This window comes from Bubalus kerabau, chromosome 1 (genome assembly GCF_029407905.1).
Source record: "Bubalus kerabau isolate K-KA32 ecotype Philippines breed swamp buffalo chromosome 1, PCC_UOA_SB_1v2, whole genome shotgun sequence".
Lineage (NCBI taxonomy): Eukaryota > Metazoa > Chordata > Mammalia > Artiodactyla > Bovidae > Bubalus > Bubalus kerabau.
The window spans coordinates 174,044,477-174,058,024 of NC_073624.1; the positions used below are offsets into that span (position 1 = coordinate 174,044,477).

At 44.5% G+C, this 13,548-nt stretch overlaps 1 protein-coding gene across 1 annotated transcript in view; it reads right to left on the bottom strand.

Annotated features, from left to right (window-relative positions):
* Positions 1-13,548, bottom strand: part of KXD1 (KxDL motif containing 1) — a 265,201-nt gene that overhangs the window by 13,300 nt on the left and 238,353 nt on the right. The gene's annotated exons all lie outside the window — the stretch shown is intronic.

The window sequence follows — 13,548 nt, forward strand, 5'->3', positions numbered from 1 at the left end:
TTTTTAGTTCCTCTTCACTTTCTGCCATAAGGGTGGTGTCATCTGCATATCTGAGGTTATTGATATTTCTCCCGGCAATCTTGATTCCAGCTTGTGTTTCTTTCAGTCCAGCGTTTCTCATGATGTACTCTGCATATAAGGTAAATAAGCAGGGTGACAATATACAGCATTGATGTACTCCTTTTCCTATTTGGAAGTAGTCTGTTGTTCCATGTCCAGTTCTAACTGTTACTTCCTGACCTGCATACAGATTTCTCAAGAAGCAGGTCAGGTGGTCTGGTATTCCCATCTCTTTCAGAATTTTCCACAGTTTATTGTGATCCACACAGTCAAAGGCTTTGGCATAGTCAATAAAGCAGAAATAGATGTTTTTCTGGAATTCTCTTGCTTTTTCCATGATCCAGCGGATGTTGGCAATTTGATCTCTGGTTCCTCTGCCTTTTCTAAAACCAGCTTGAACATCAGGAAGTTCACGGTCCACACATTGCTGAAGCCTGGCTTGGAGAATTTTGAGCATTACTTTACTAGCGTGTGAGATGAGTGCAATTGTGCAGTAGTTTGAGCATTATTTGGCATTGCCTTTCTTTGGGATTGGAATGAAAACTGACCTTTTCCAGTTCTGTGGCCACTGCTGACTTTTCCAAATTTGCTGGCATATTGAGTGCAGCACTTTCATAGCATCATTTTTCAGGATTTGAAATAGCTCAACTGGAATTTCATCACCTCCACTAGCTTTGTTTGTACAGATGCTTTCTAAGGCCCACTTGACTTCACATTCCAGGATGTCTGGCTCTAGGTGAGTGATCACACCATCTGATTACCTGGGCCGTGAAGATCTTTTTGGTACAGCTCTTGTTAATAGATACCCTCAAACAAACCTTGATCGCTGCCCCTGTGCCGGTACTCCCCTCATTAGAAAACCTTTCTGTCTATATGTTAATGTAGATACGGGGACTGCCTAGGAGTCTTGACCCAGGAACACGGAGGTGAGAGGCAACCGGCGGTGTATTTATCTAAGTTACTAGACTCAGCAACTGGGGGTTGGCCTAAATGTATTCGATCAGTAGCAGCAACGGTGATATTAACTGAGCAAAGTAGAAAATGGACATTTGGTGGGGCAGTGATTGTCAGCACACCACATCAGGGCAGGGAAATTCTCCATCGGAAGGTAGGAAGGTGGCTACCTGATTCCAGGATACTGAAGTATGAAGCTATCCTATTAGAAAGAGATGATCTAATCCTCACTACTGACAGCTGTCGAAACCCAGCCGAATTCTTGACCAGAGTTGAAACATGGGTCCTGTGGAACATCACTGGGTAGATCTCATAGATGACCAGACTAAAGTTCGACCTGACCTCAAGGAAACTCCTTTTTCCACAGGGTTTCAGCTCTCTGTAGATGGCTCCTCCCAGTGCTGGCAGGGAAAAGACACAGTGGGTACTCTATTACAGATGGGGAGCAATCCACAGTTATTGAATCAGAAAGATTACCTGACACTTGGTCTGCCCAGATATGTGAATTATTTGCCCTTATCCAAGCCTTAAAATTCCTAAAAGAAAAGCGGAAACCATCTACACAGCTCTCAATGTGACTTTGCAGTGGTACATATCTTCAGAAAGATGTGCACTGAATGTGGCCTTATTAATAGCAAGGGATGGGACCTAATTCATAAAGAGTTAATCACCCAGGTGCTGGAAAGCTTAATGTTACTCAAGGGAATAGCAGTAGTACATATACCTGGACACCAGCGGGGCCATTCTATGGAGACACAGAAAATCAGACTGGCAGATGGAGTTGCTAAGGAGACGGCCCTCAGGTCAGAGGCCCCGAATTTCCATCCTATCCCCGTCCATCCTCCTCCTTCCATCGCCCCGTTTTTCAAACCCCAGGAAGAAGAACAATTGGCCAAGCTGGGAGCCTCTAAAACCTCTGAAGGGAAATGGCTTCTACCTGACGGAAAAGAGATGCTCTCAAAACGGATTATGAGAGAACTGTTAACTCAAGTTACATAGAAGAAGTCATTGGGACCCACACGCCCTGTGTGAATCTGCCTTAAGAGTTTATGGATAACAAAGGTATATATACCATAGCTAAACAGCTGAATGAAAGTTGTATTACTTGCAGAAAGGTAAGTAAACTAGTGTTAAAAAAACAGCCCTCAGTGGGGAAAAACCTGAGTCTGAGGCCATTTCAGAGTATCCAAGTCGACCATACGGAGGATGCCTCGAGCTGGTCGCCTCAGGTGCCTCTTAGTAATAGTACACCATTTAACTAATGAGGTTGAAGCCATCCCGTTGTCAACTGCCATGGTTAGCAACGTAACTAAGATACTATGAGAGGTCATAATTCCCTGCTTTGGATTAATTGAGAACATAGATTCAAATAATGGAAGTTATTTTATTTCTACTCCTGTTAAGGAGTACAAAAAGTCTGGGGATAAAATGGGAATAACTTCCTAAGGAAAGGTAGAAAGGATAATCCAGACACTAAAGAAACAAATAACTAAATTAATGTTAGAAACCGAACTTCCCTGGACCAAGTGCCTCCCAGTTGCTCTTCTCAGAATCAGAATTGCCCCTTATAAGGATATTCGATGATCCCCGTATGAGATGCTGTATGGGTTACCATATTTGGGTCAAACTGCTGACCTGTCAACCATGGAAATAAAGACCAATTTCTGAGAAACTATATACTTGGCCTCTCCTCTCCTCTGTCTTTTCTTAGGTTGCAGGGCCTCTTGTGTCAGGATCCACCCCTTGGATTTCTGGTGCATCTTCTTTGGCCTGGTGATCATATCCTGATAAAGACCTGGATGGAAGACAAACTTGAATCACCCTGGGAAGGACTTTACCAGATGCTGCTCACAACTGAAACAGCTGTTTGCACTGCAGAGAAAGGTTGGACTCATTACATGCAAGTCAAAGGGACTGAATCCCCTAATCAAGAGGAACAACGGTCCATGGTCCAACATCCCAATCCTACACAGCTGACTTTGAAAAGACTTTAATACCCATCTTGGTCATTCTGTATACCAAGATGCAGATTGTTGGGGGCAGCCCTTACCTGGTCAACTTAATTATTAATATGACCACAAGCAGGGATCCCCTAACTGTGAAATCTGATGCTTGCCAGGTCTTACCTTGTGATAACCTACACAGCTATCTATAGAACATAAGTACCTTTGTCCTGAACCAGTATGGGTCATGTCAGGAAATGATCCACACCAACTCCCCTGCTCTAGTTGAGCCAAAGTATGGTGGATTACCCAGTATGGGGGTTATATGGCTGAGCCACTTAAAGCAGCTCTCACCCTAGCGGAACTAAAAGATAGATTATCCCTGACAAGGGGGGGTACCCGGAGATGATTGTGGGAATCTACAACATAACCCACTCCTATTAATGATAAAACCAGGGAAAACCAGTCCATCTCTTGAGCATTGGTATGGACTGTGCTGTGCTTAGTTGCTCAGTCTTGTCTGACTCTTTGCAACCCCATGGACTATAGCCCGCCAGGCTCCTCTGTTCATGGGGATTCTCCAGGAAAGAATACTGTAGTGGGTTGCTATGCCCTCCTCCAGGGGATATTCCCAACCCAGGGATTGCAGGCAGATTCTTTACTGTCTGAGCCACCAGGGAAGCCCTGGTATGGACTAGGGGCAGACATATCTGGGAGAGATCCACTGGGAAGAATAACTATTAAACTTGTTAAAAATTACCTCCTAATTAGTGCCACAGACGCAAAACTTCTGAACCAATTCAACCCCCAGTTCCCAATGACCCTACTAAGGTCACCATGGTAGAGGTGAAGGATTTACACCAAACCATAGAGATCGAGACTGGATATGGGAAAACAAATGCCTAGTTGGAATGGATTAAATATTCTGTCCAAGCCTTAAACAAGAGCAGTTGTTACGCTTTCGTGGCAGGTAAGCCGGAAGCCCAGGTGGTACCATTCCCACTTGAATGGACTTCAGACCCTATGGGTGTGGGATGCATGATATCCCTCTTTCAGGACAATACAGCTTGGGGCAATAAATCCTGCAGGACCTTGTCACTGTTGTTCCCGAGTGAAAGGTTCCAATGGCCCCCAAAGACTGTCAGACCCCCATTCCATGACGCTAATTACACCTCGTGCCTCTCTCTGTGGGGGGAGCAATTAGCATTCCCGGGCAATGTATCTGGGTGCAGAGAAAGCCAGTCCTTTGAGAGCAGCAATCCACCCACATCGTCGTTGGCCCAGATGGATATCTGGTGGTACTGAGGAGAACCATTGCTCGGGATTCTTCAGCTGACTGGCGTGGGACTTGCACTTTAGTTCAACTGGCTGTCCCTTTCACTCTAACATTTCTACCCCCTGACTCAACCCCTGTACAAACCAGACATGGAAGCAAGAGAGATGTCACCAGCCGTGGTGGGTCATCTGATACACATGTTTACATTGACTCAATTAGAGTTCCCAGAGGTGCCCCTAATGAATTCAAGGCTAGAAACCAGATATCGGAATTTGAATCAATATTATTCTAGTGGTCCACCATCAGTAAAAATGTGGGTTGGATAAACTACATTTATTATAACCAGCAGAGTTTTGTCAACTGTACTAGAGACACTGTCAAGGGAATAGCAGAACAATTAGACTCAACCCGTAAGATGACCACCTGGGAGAACCAACTGCCTTAGACATGATCCTGGCAGAAAAAGGGGGAGCATGTGTTATGATAGGAAGTCAGTGTTATACTTTCATACCCAACACCACCACTCCTGATGGCACAATAACAAGAGCCCTGCAAGGTCTGACCACCTTGGCTAATAAGTTGGTGAAAAACTCAGGGAAAATGATCCTTTCTCCAGTCTGATGGAACAATGGTTGGGGGGTCAAATGGAAAGTTATAATAATGATCTCTGTCCTGACCTCCCTAATCATTGTATTTGAAGGAATGGCCCTAATAGGATATTGTATAATCCCTTGTATCAGAGGTCTTCTGGTAAGATCAATAGAAACTACCCTTACTAAACAGTCTACAGAAGCCCCATCAGAACAATCTCTTACTATTAGACATATCAGAACATGAGAACCATCTCATGCTAACTGAATTTGAAAGAGTAAAAATGTATCACAAAAGAGGGGAAATTTGTAGGAATAATGTAATCTTTTCTATCAAAGAATTATCTTAGCTTCCTTCTTAGGAAACCCAGGCCATTTTGTAGTCTCTAAGTCCTGTGCCTGAAGAACGATGGATGGAGGTTTGTGACATTGTACAGGAGGTGGTGATCAAAACCATCCCCAAGAAGAAGAAATGCAAAAAGGCAAAATGGTTGTCTGAGGAGGCCTTACAAATAGCTGAGAAAAGAAGAGAAGCAAAAGGCAAAGGAGAAAAGGAAAGATATACCCAGCTAAATGCAGAGTTCCAAAGAATAGCAAGGAGAGATAAGAAAGCCTTCCTCAGTGATCAATGCAAAGAAATAGAGGAAAACAATAGAATGGGAAAAACTAGAGATCACGTCAAGAAAATTAGAGATACCAAGGGAACATTTCATGCAAAGGTGGGCACAATAAAGGACAGAAATGGTATGGACCTAACAGAAGCAGAAGATATTAAGAGGAGGAGGCAAGAATACACAGAACTATACAAAAAAAAGATCTTAATGACCCAGATAACCACGATGGTGTGATCACTCACTTAGAGCCAGACATCCTGAAGTGCTAAGTCAAGTGGGCCTTAGGAAGCATCACTGCGAACAAAGCTCGTGGGGGTGATGGAATTCCAGCTGAGCTATTTCAAATCCTAAAAGATGATGCTATGAAAGTGCTGCATTCAATATGCCAGCAAATTTGGAAAAGTCAGCAGTGGCCATAGGACTGGAAAAGGTCAGTTTTCATTCTAATCCCAAAGAAAGGCAATGCCAAAGAATGCTCAAACTACCGCACAATTGCATTTATCTCACATGGTAGCAAAGTAATGCTCAAAATTCTCCAAGCCAGGCTTCAATAGTACGTGACCTGAGAACTTCCAGATGTTCAAGCTGGTTTTAGAAAAGGTAGAGGAACCAAAGATCAAATTGCCTACATCCGCTGGATCATAGAAAAAGCAAGAGAATTCCAGAAAAGCATCTACTTCTGCTTCATCAACTACACTAAAGCTTTTGACTGTGTGGATCACAATAAACTGTGGAAAACTCTTAGAGATGGGAATACCAGACCACCTTATCTGCCTCCTGAGAAACCCGTATTCAGGTCAAGAAGCAATAGTTAGAGCCAGACATGGAACAGACTGGCTCCAAATAGGAAAAGGAGCACGTCAAGGCTGTATATTGTCACCCTGCTTATTTAACTTATATGCAGAGTACATATGCGAAATGCTGGGCTGGATGAAGCACAAGATGGAATCAAGAGTGCCAGGAGAAACATCAATAACTTCAGATATGTAGATGACACCACCCTTATGGCAGAAAAAGAAGAACTAAAGAGCCACTGGTTTTGTTGGAATACTTATGATTATGGACTTCTTTAATATTTTCTCACGATTAGACTGAAGTTGAGCCATTTGGGCAAGAACCCCACAAAAGTGACATAGCATCCTTCTCAATGCATCCTGTATCAGGAGGCACTGGGATGTTGCTATGTCTCATTGTTGGTGATGTTGACTTCAATTACTTACTTAAGGCAGCATCTTCTTGTTTCTCAACTGTCAAGTAACTATTTTTTGCAATTAATAAGTATCCTATGGGGGGATAGGATATGAACCATATGAACACCCTTGGCTTTTTAATTCTGTTTTTTGTTGTTGTTTAGTTTTTAACATATTTTTTGCCTTATAGTTTTGGCACTCATCCATCGTTCCTGGCAGCAATAATTATTACTATGGTTGTTTTAAAAGGCATAAAGGTGCCTTTTAATGTAATTCTATTGTAAACAAGTGCTGCCCATTCTTCTCAATTATGTATTTATTCAAGTATTTATATCACGACATCATGAGTATTTATTCTGTGGCTTATAATTAATTTCTATATTATTTATTTTGCTTCCCCTTTAAGTTAGCTCCTGTGTCCTTTTAATATGTTTCAGTGTTTCTGTGAGTAATTCCTTACTTTTGGCACTGCAAGATTTTCTGTGCTTACTTTGGAATATCCCTGCTATCAGTCTTTTCTCCAAGGAGCCTGGTTCCTTTTCTTGGAGAATGGTATTTAGACACCAAGATCTAGGCGCTGGGTGTGCTCACTGCTACCCAGGTATTATTGCTTAGAAACTCGCTCATCAGTCAGAGTTAGGAAATACATGTATTTCTAAAAGCCCACGCATACACACATCTATTTTTAGTTCTATTATCTGTCCCCTTGTGTCTATACCAAAAACCATGATTTATACTGAGATAAGAGAAGGCTGTGTGGATCACAATAAACTGTGGAAAATTCTGAAAGAGATGGGAATACCAGACCACCTGATCTCCCTCTTGAGAAATTTGTATGAGTGTCAGGAAGCAACAGTTAGATCTGGACATGGAACAACAGACTGGTTCCAAATAGGAAAAGGAGTTTGTCAAGGCTGTATATTGTCACCCTGTTTATTTACCTTATATGCAGAGTACATCATGAGAAACGCTGGACTGGAAGAAACACAAGCTGGAATCAAGATTGCCGGGAGAAATATCAATAACCTCAGATATGCAGATGACACCACCCTTATGGCAGAAAGTGAAGAGGAACTAAAAAGCCTCTTGATGAAAGTGAAAGAGGAGAGTGAAAAACTTGGCTTAAAGCTCAACATTCAGCAAACGAAGATCATGGCATCCAGTCCCATCACTTCATGGGAAATAGATGGGGAAACAGTGGAAACAGTGTCAGACTTTATTTTTCTGGGCTCCAAAATCACTGCAGATAGTGACTGCAGCCATGAAATTAAAAGACGCTTACTCCTTGGAAGGAAAGTTGTGACCAACCTAGATAGCATTTTCAAAAGCAGAGACATTACTTTGCCAACAAAGTTTCGTCTAGTCAAGGCTATGGTTTTTCCTGTTGTCATGTATGGATGTGAGAGTTGGACTGTGAAGAAGGCTGAGTGCTGAAGAATTGATGCTTTTGAACTGTGGTGTTGGAGAAGACTCTTGAGAGTCCTTTGGACTGCAAGGAGATCCAACCAGTCCATTCTGAAGATCAGCCCTGGGATTTCTTTGGAAGGAATGATGCTAAAGCTGAAACTCCAGTACTTTGGCCACCTCATGGGAAGAGTTGACTCATTGGAAAAGACTCTGATGCTGGGAGGGATTGGGGGCAGGAGGAGAAGGGGACGACAGAGGATGAGATGGCTGGATGGCATCACTGACTCAATGGACGTGAGTCTGAGTGAACTCTGGGAGTTGGTGATGGACAGGGAGGCCTGGAGTGCTGTGATTCATGAGGTCGCAAAGAGTCGGACACAACTGAGCGACTGATCTGATCTGATCTGATCTGAAGAGAAGGCAATGGCAACCCACTCCAGTACTCTTGCCTGGAAAATCCCATGGACGAAGGAGCCTGGTAGGCTGCAGTCCATGGGGTCACTAAGAGTCGGGCACGACTGAGTGACTTCACTTTCACTTTTCACTTTCATGCATTGGAGAAGGAAATGGCAACCCACTCCAGTGTTCTTGCCTGGAGAATCCCAGAGACGGCAGAGCCTGGTGGGCTGCCATCTATGGGGTTGCACAGAGTCGGACACGACTGAAGCGACTTAGCAGCAGCAGCAGCAGCAGGATGCATTCTTAAGTTAGATAACCCAAGTTAAACACATAAACAAAGTAGAGCAAATAGAAATTGCTAGATAAGCGTTGTTGTTTAGTAAGTGGTGTCTGACTCTTTTGCGACCCCCATGGATTGTAGCCCACCAAGCCCCTCTGTCCATGGAACTTCCCAGGCAAGGATACTAGAGTGAGTTGCCATTTCCTTCTCCAGGGGATCTTCCCAACCTGGGGATCAAACCCATGTCTCCTGCATTGGCAGGTGGATTCTTTACTCTGAGCCACCAGGGAAGCCCTAGATTAAGTGTTAGCAAGTATCATCAGTTATTGAGGTCTTATCATGTGTATGCTCTGTATTACATGTCTAATTTTTCTGGGTCTCAATTTGTTAACTGTGAGTCTGGGTGACACGGCGTCTGTCTCTTATGGTTGCTAAGAGCTTGAGAGATACACACATGCCCTTGGGCACAGGGAAGACTCTTTGAGAGCCCTAGAACTGGACATATCTGAGTTAAAATTCCAGCTGTCACATCCTAGCTGACTGTCCTTGAGGGGCTTAACCTCGTGATTCCTTCAGGATTAATTCCTTGTAACACTTGGCCCATTGTAAGCCCTTGATAAACTGAGGGTTATCTGTGGGTAAACTGTATTATTACTCCCATGCTCTCCTGCCTTCATTCATTGAAAAGTTAATGCTGGTGAGGATTCTTATGCATTCTTATAGTTTAACCAACAATTTAAAAAATTATTCAGTAAACTCTAGCCACCCTTTCAGGCTTTGGCCTGTATTCTGAGGATCCAGAAAATACTCAGTCCCTGCCTAGCCTTGGGTAATGAAGCTGAGTCCAACACAGACACTCCCAGCCCTGAAGGAAACAGTGCTGGGCTAAAGGGAGGAGAGACTCAGAGCTGGAGGAGCCTGAAGAATTGGATGTGAAGACTTTCAAGGCCAGGAAGCAGGTACATCTGAATGTTTGTTTCTTTAAGAAATGGCAGCTTTGGGACTTCCCTGTGGTCCTGTGGCTAAGACTCTGTGCTCCCAATGCAGGGGGTCTGGGTTAGATTCCTGGTCAGAGAACTAGATTCTGCATGCTGCAACTAAGACCCAGCGTAGCCAAATAAATATTAAAAAAAAAAAAGAAAGAAAGAAATAGCAGCTTTAATGTGCACGTTTTGTTCAGAATAAGAACAAAAAGGAGGCAGACTCTTCAGGAATCTTCCCCTGATTTCCTAGCTGGGGTCTCAAAAAGCCATTTCCAAGCATCTTTATGGGATAGATCTTGGGGGCTGGGGTTGGGGTGGTCAGTATGCAGGTTCTCCAGATGCAGGGGCCCATCTGGGGGACACTGGTGGTCCAAGATGGTGAGCCCTGCCTCCAAGTGTGTGCTCACTGCTATATCCCATAGAGAGCCTGGTGGCCAGAGCAACTCTGCCAAGTCTTAGCTGCAGTGCATGGAATCTTCAATCTTCAGTGCAGCATGCAAAATCTTAGTTGCAGCATGTAGAATCTTAGTTGCGGTGTGCAAACTCTTAGTTGTAGCATGTGGGATTTAGTTCCCCAACCAGGGGTTGAACCCAGGCCCTCTGCGTTCAGAATGTGGAGTCTTAGCCACTGGACCACCTGGGAAGTTCCTTGGATGGAGTTTTGAGGTAGGATTAGGAGTTTTCTGGGTGCTGACAATCATCCAGGGCTGAAGGGATCACAGGAACAAAGACAGGATGGTGTGAAAGCATCTAGTGTAGATTGGATCTTTTACGAATATTGGAACTCCATGAGTCAGACAGCAGCCAGTGCTGAGAAGAGTCTGGGTGATGGCTGCTGGGAAAAGTAGAACCATGACTGTGTCTGCAGGCTGTAGCAGAAGAGGCCCAGACTGCAGAAACTTTTCAGTAGGTCTCTTGGGCTTTGTTGGAGGCCAGGAAACATTTACAAGGGTCCTGGAAGGGGTGGGAGCTGCACATTGAGGCCAAAAGGGACTTGCCTGGCTCCAAATGTTCTGTGCACAGTGGAGTAGAGACAAGAAAATATTTTCCTCTTTTGTGTATTTGAGAGAGAGGGTGGGAAGGGGCGGGAATGCTCAGTCAGCTCAGCGATGGTGACATTGGTTGGGGGAAACCTAAGGCTGGGGACAGGAAACCTTTCTCTGCTACTTTTTTCAGTTTTATTTCCTGCACGGCGCTCACCGAAGCTGCAATTAGATATTTATCTACATTATTGTTTGTGCAATATCCGGCTGCCTGGCTGGAAGAGAAGTTCAATGGGTAAAAAAGACCTGGCCCATCTTATCCTTCATTAATCCGTGCCTCAGTTTCTCTCTCTGTTAAAATGAGGATAATAAAGAGTCTTACCAAAACATTCACATCCTATCCTAAAGAAGACAAGAGAGAGAAAAATTAGGTGGCAAAAAAACACATAAAAAGGCAGATTTAAGTCTAAATATGTCTATAATTACATTAAGCGTAAACAGACCAAATGCCCTAGTTAAAAGGCAAAGATGGGCAGACCAAATCAAAAAGCAAAACCCAGTTCTTTGCTGCTTACAAGGGGCACATGAATAACACAAGGCTACATAAAGGTGGAGGTAAAAGGTGGGAGAGAATGGAGCATTTAAAACATGCACCAATGGAGAACAGGTGTGTGATTTTTATATCCGAGTCCACTCTAAGGCAAGAAGCATAAAGAGGGGCGTGTCATAATAATAAAAAGCTCAGTTCACCGCGAGAATAGGACAATTGCAGCCCTATGCACAGCCAATGATGCGGCTTCCAAATATCAGAGTGTTTGGCTCACAAGGCTGATGTGAGGATTTCACTAAAGTGAAAGTGAAGTCGCCCAGTTGTGTCTGACTCTTTGTGACCCCATGGACTGTAGCCTGCCAGACTCCTCCATCCATGGGATTTTCCAAGCAAGAATACTGCGGTGGGTTGCCATTTCCGGAGGATTAAGTACACGTAAGGTGTTTGCCTCTGTGGCACCTGTCAGTCACTATTACATTACCATAATGGATGTTATCACTTTATATTTGTTCATTTTAATTGTTTTTGTATTATTGTTGTTATAGGGGCAGTTCCTTCTGCCCCTATAACAGGGGTGGGACTGGTTGGGTAAATGACTCCATTATGCAGATGAAAGAGATTCAGAGATGAGCAGAGATTAGTCCAAGTCCCTCAGAACCAGGGTTGGCCCAAGGTTTATTTGATATTCCTTCCCAGGCAATTTCACATAATCCTGCTACCTGACCACCTCTTCTGGCTGGCCAGCCTTCTTTCCTTCCACAATGATTTCCCTGAATACCTCTCCCTGTTTTGTGCTGGGCACTATCACTATGTAGGTCTCAGGACTAAAATGATGAGAAGCAATATATTCTTCCCAGATTTGGTGGTGGTTTAGTTACTAAGTGGTGTCTGACTCTTGCAACACCATGGACCGTAGCCTGCCAGGCTCCTCTGTCCATGGGATTCTCTAGGCAAGAGTACTGGAGTGGGTTGCCATTTCCTTCTCCAGGGGAATCTTCCTGACCCAGGAATCGAAGCTGGGTCTCCTGCATTGCAGGCAGATTCTTTACTGACTGAGCTATCACTATGTAGGTCTCAGGACTAAAATAATGAGACAACATATTCTTCCCAGATTTGGAGGGTCTTCCAGTCTACTGGGAGAGGCAGAAGTCAACTGATGGCACAGACAGAAGTGAATCACCAATGAAGTATACTAAGACTGCACCAATCAAAACTCCTAGTCTTGCCTTGGGGAGGTCAGGGAGGGCCTCCAGTAGGAGGTGACCTCAGAGCTCCTATCTGACAAATTATCTCCAAAAGCGAGTTACCTCCCACAATCTTGCTGCTGCTGCTGCTAAGTCGCTTCAGTCGTGTCCAACTCTGTGCGACCCCAGAGACAGCAGCCCACCAGGCTTCCCCGTCCCTGGGATTCTCCAGGCAAGAACATTGGAGTGGGTTGCCATTTCCTTCTCCAATGCATGAAAGTGAAAAGTGAAAGTGAAGTCGCCCAGTCGTGTCTGACTCTTAGTGATCCCATGGACTGCAGCCTACCAGGCTCCTCTGTCCATGGATTTTCCAGGCAAGAGTACTGGAGTGGGGTGCCATTGCCTTCTCTGTCCCACAATCTTAGCTATCTCCAAAAGCCAGCGTTTCATTTATTCATTAATTCAGTTACTCATTCATCTGTTGAACTCCCATAGACCCTAAGCATCATTCAAGAAGGTGGTAAGGATAAAACCGGCAAAATTCTTTGGAGAATGGAGCAGAGTTGGGGGAAGCCAAAGAATTAGCAAAATCACTCTGGAAGGGGGTAACTGCCAGGAAGAAAAAAAAAAAAAATAGAGTGAAGGAGGAGTAAGTGCCCTTCCTTTCAAAACACGAGCCATAAAAACCCTTCTAATCAAAGCTGCCACCTTCTCCTTGGGGCCATGGGCACCTTATCATACTCCAGCAGGGGAGGAAGGGAGGCGGGATTCCTCCCAGTGGCCCTGCTCTTTCAGCAGTTAACCTAGCCATTATTGAGTTCCTCCTGTTTGCACCAGGCAACCTTCCCGGGATTAGACAGACCACGTTGCGCCGGGGGTAGGGGTGGGGGTGGGGGTGGGGTGGGGTGGGGTGGGGGAGGGGTACCAAGGTTCCGTGTGCCCTTGGGCACGTCGCTCTTCCTCGGAGCCTGTGCTCTACAGAAGTAACTAGGAATTCATGGTGGGTTATCCAGCAGTCTCAGAACTGCCCTGACCCGCAAACCTGAGTTCCTTAAGAAAGTACCATTTAATGCTGTCCTCCCAACGTCCCTCAAGGTGAGAGTGCGTCGAAAGAGGTGTTTATCCCCATTTCGCA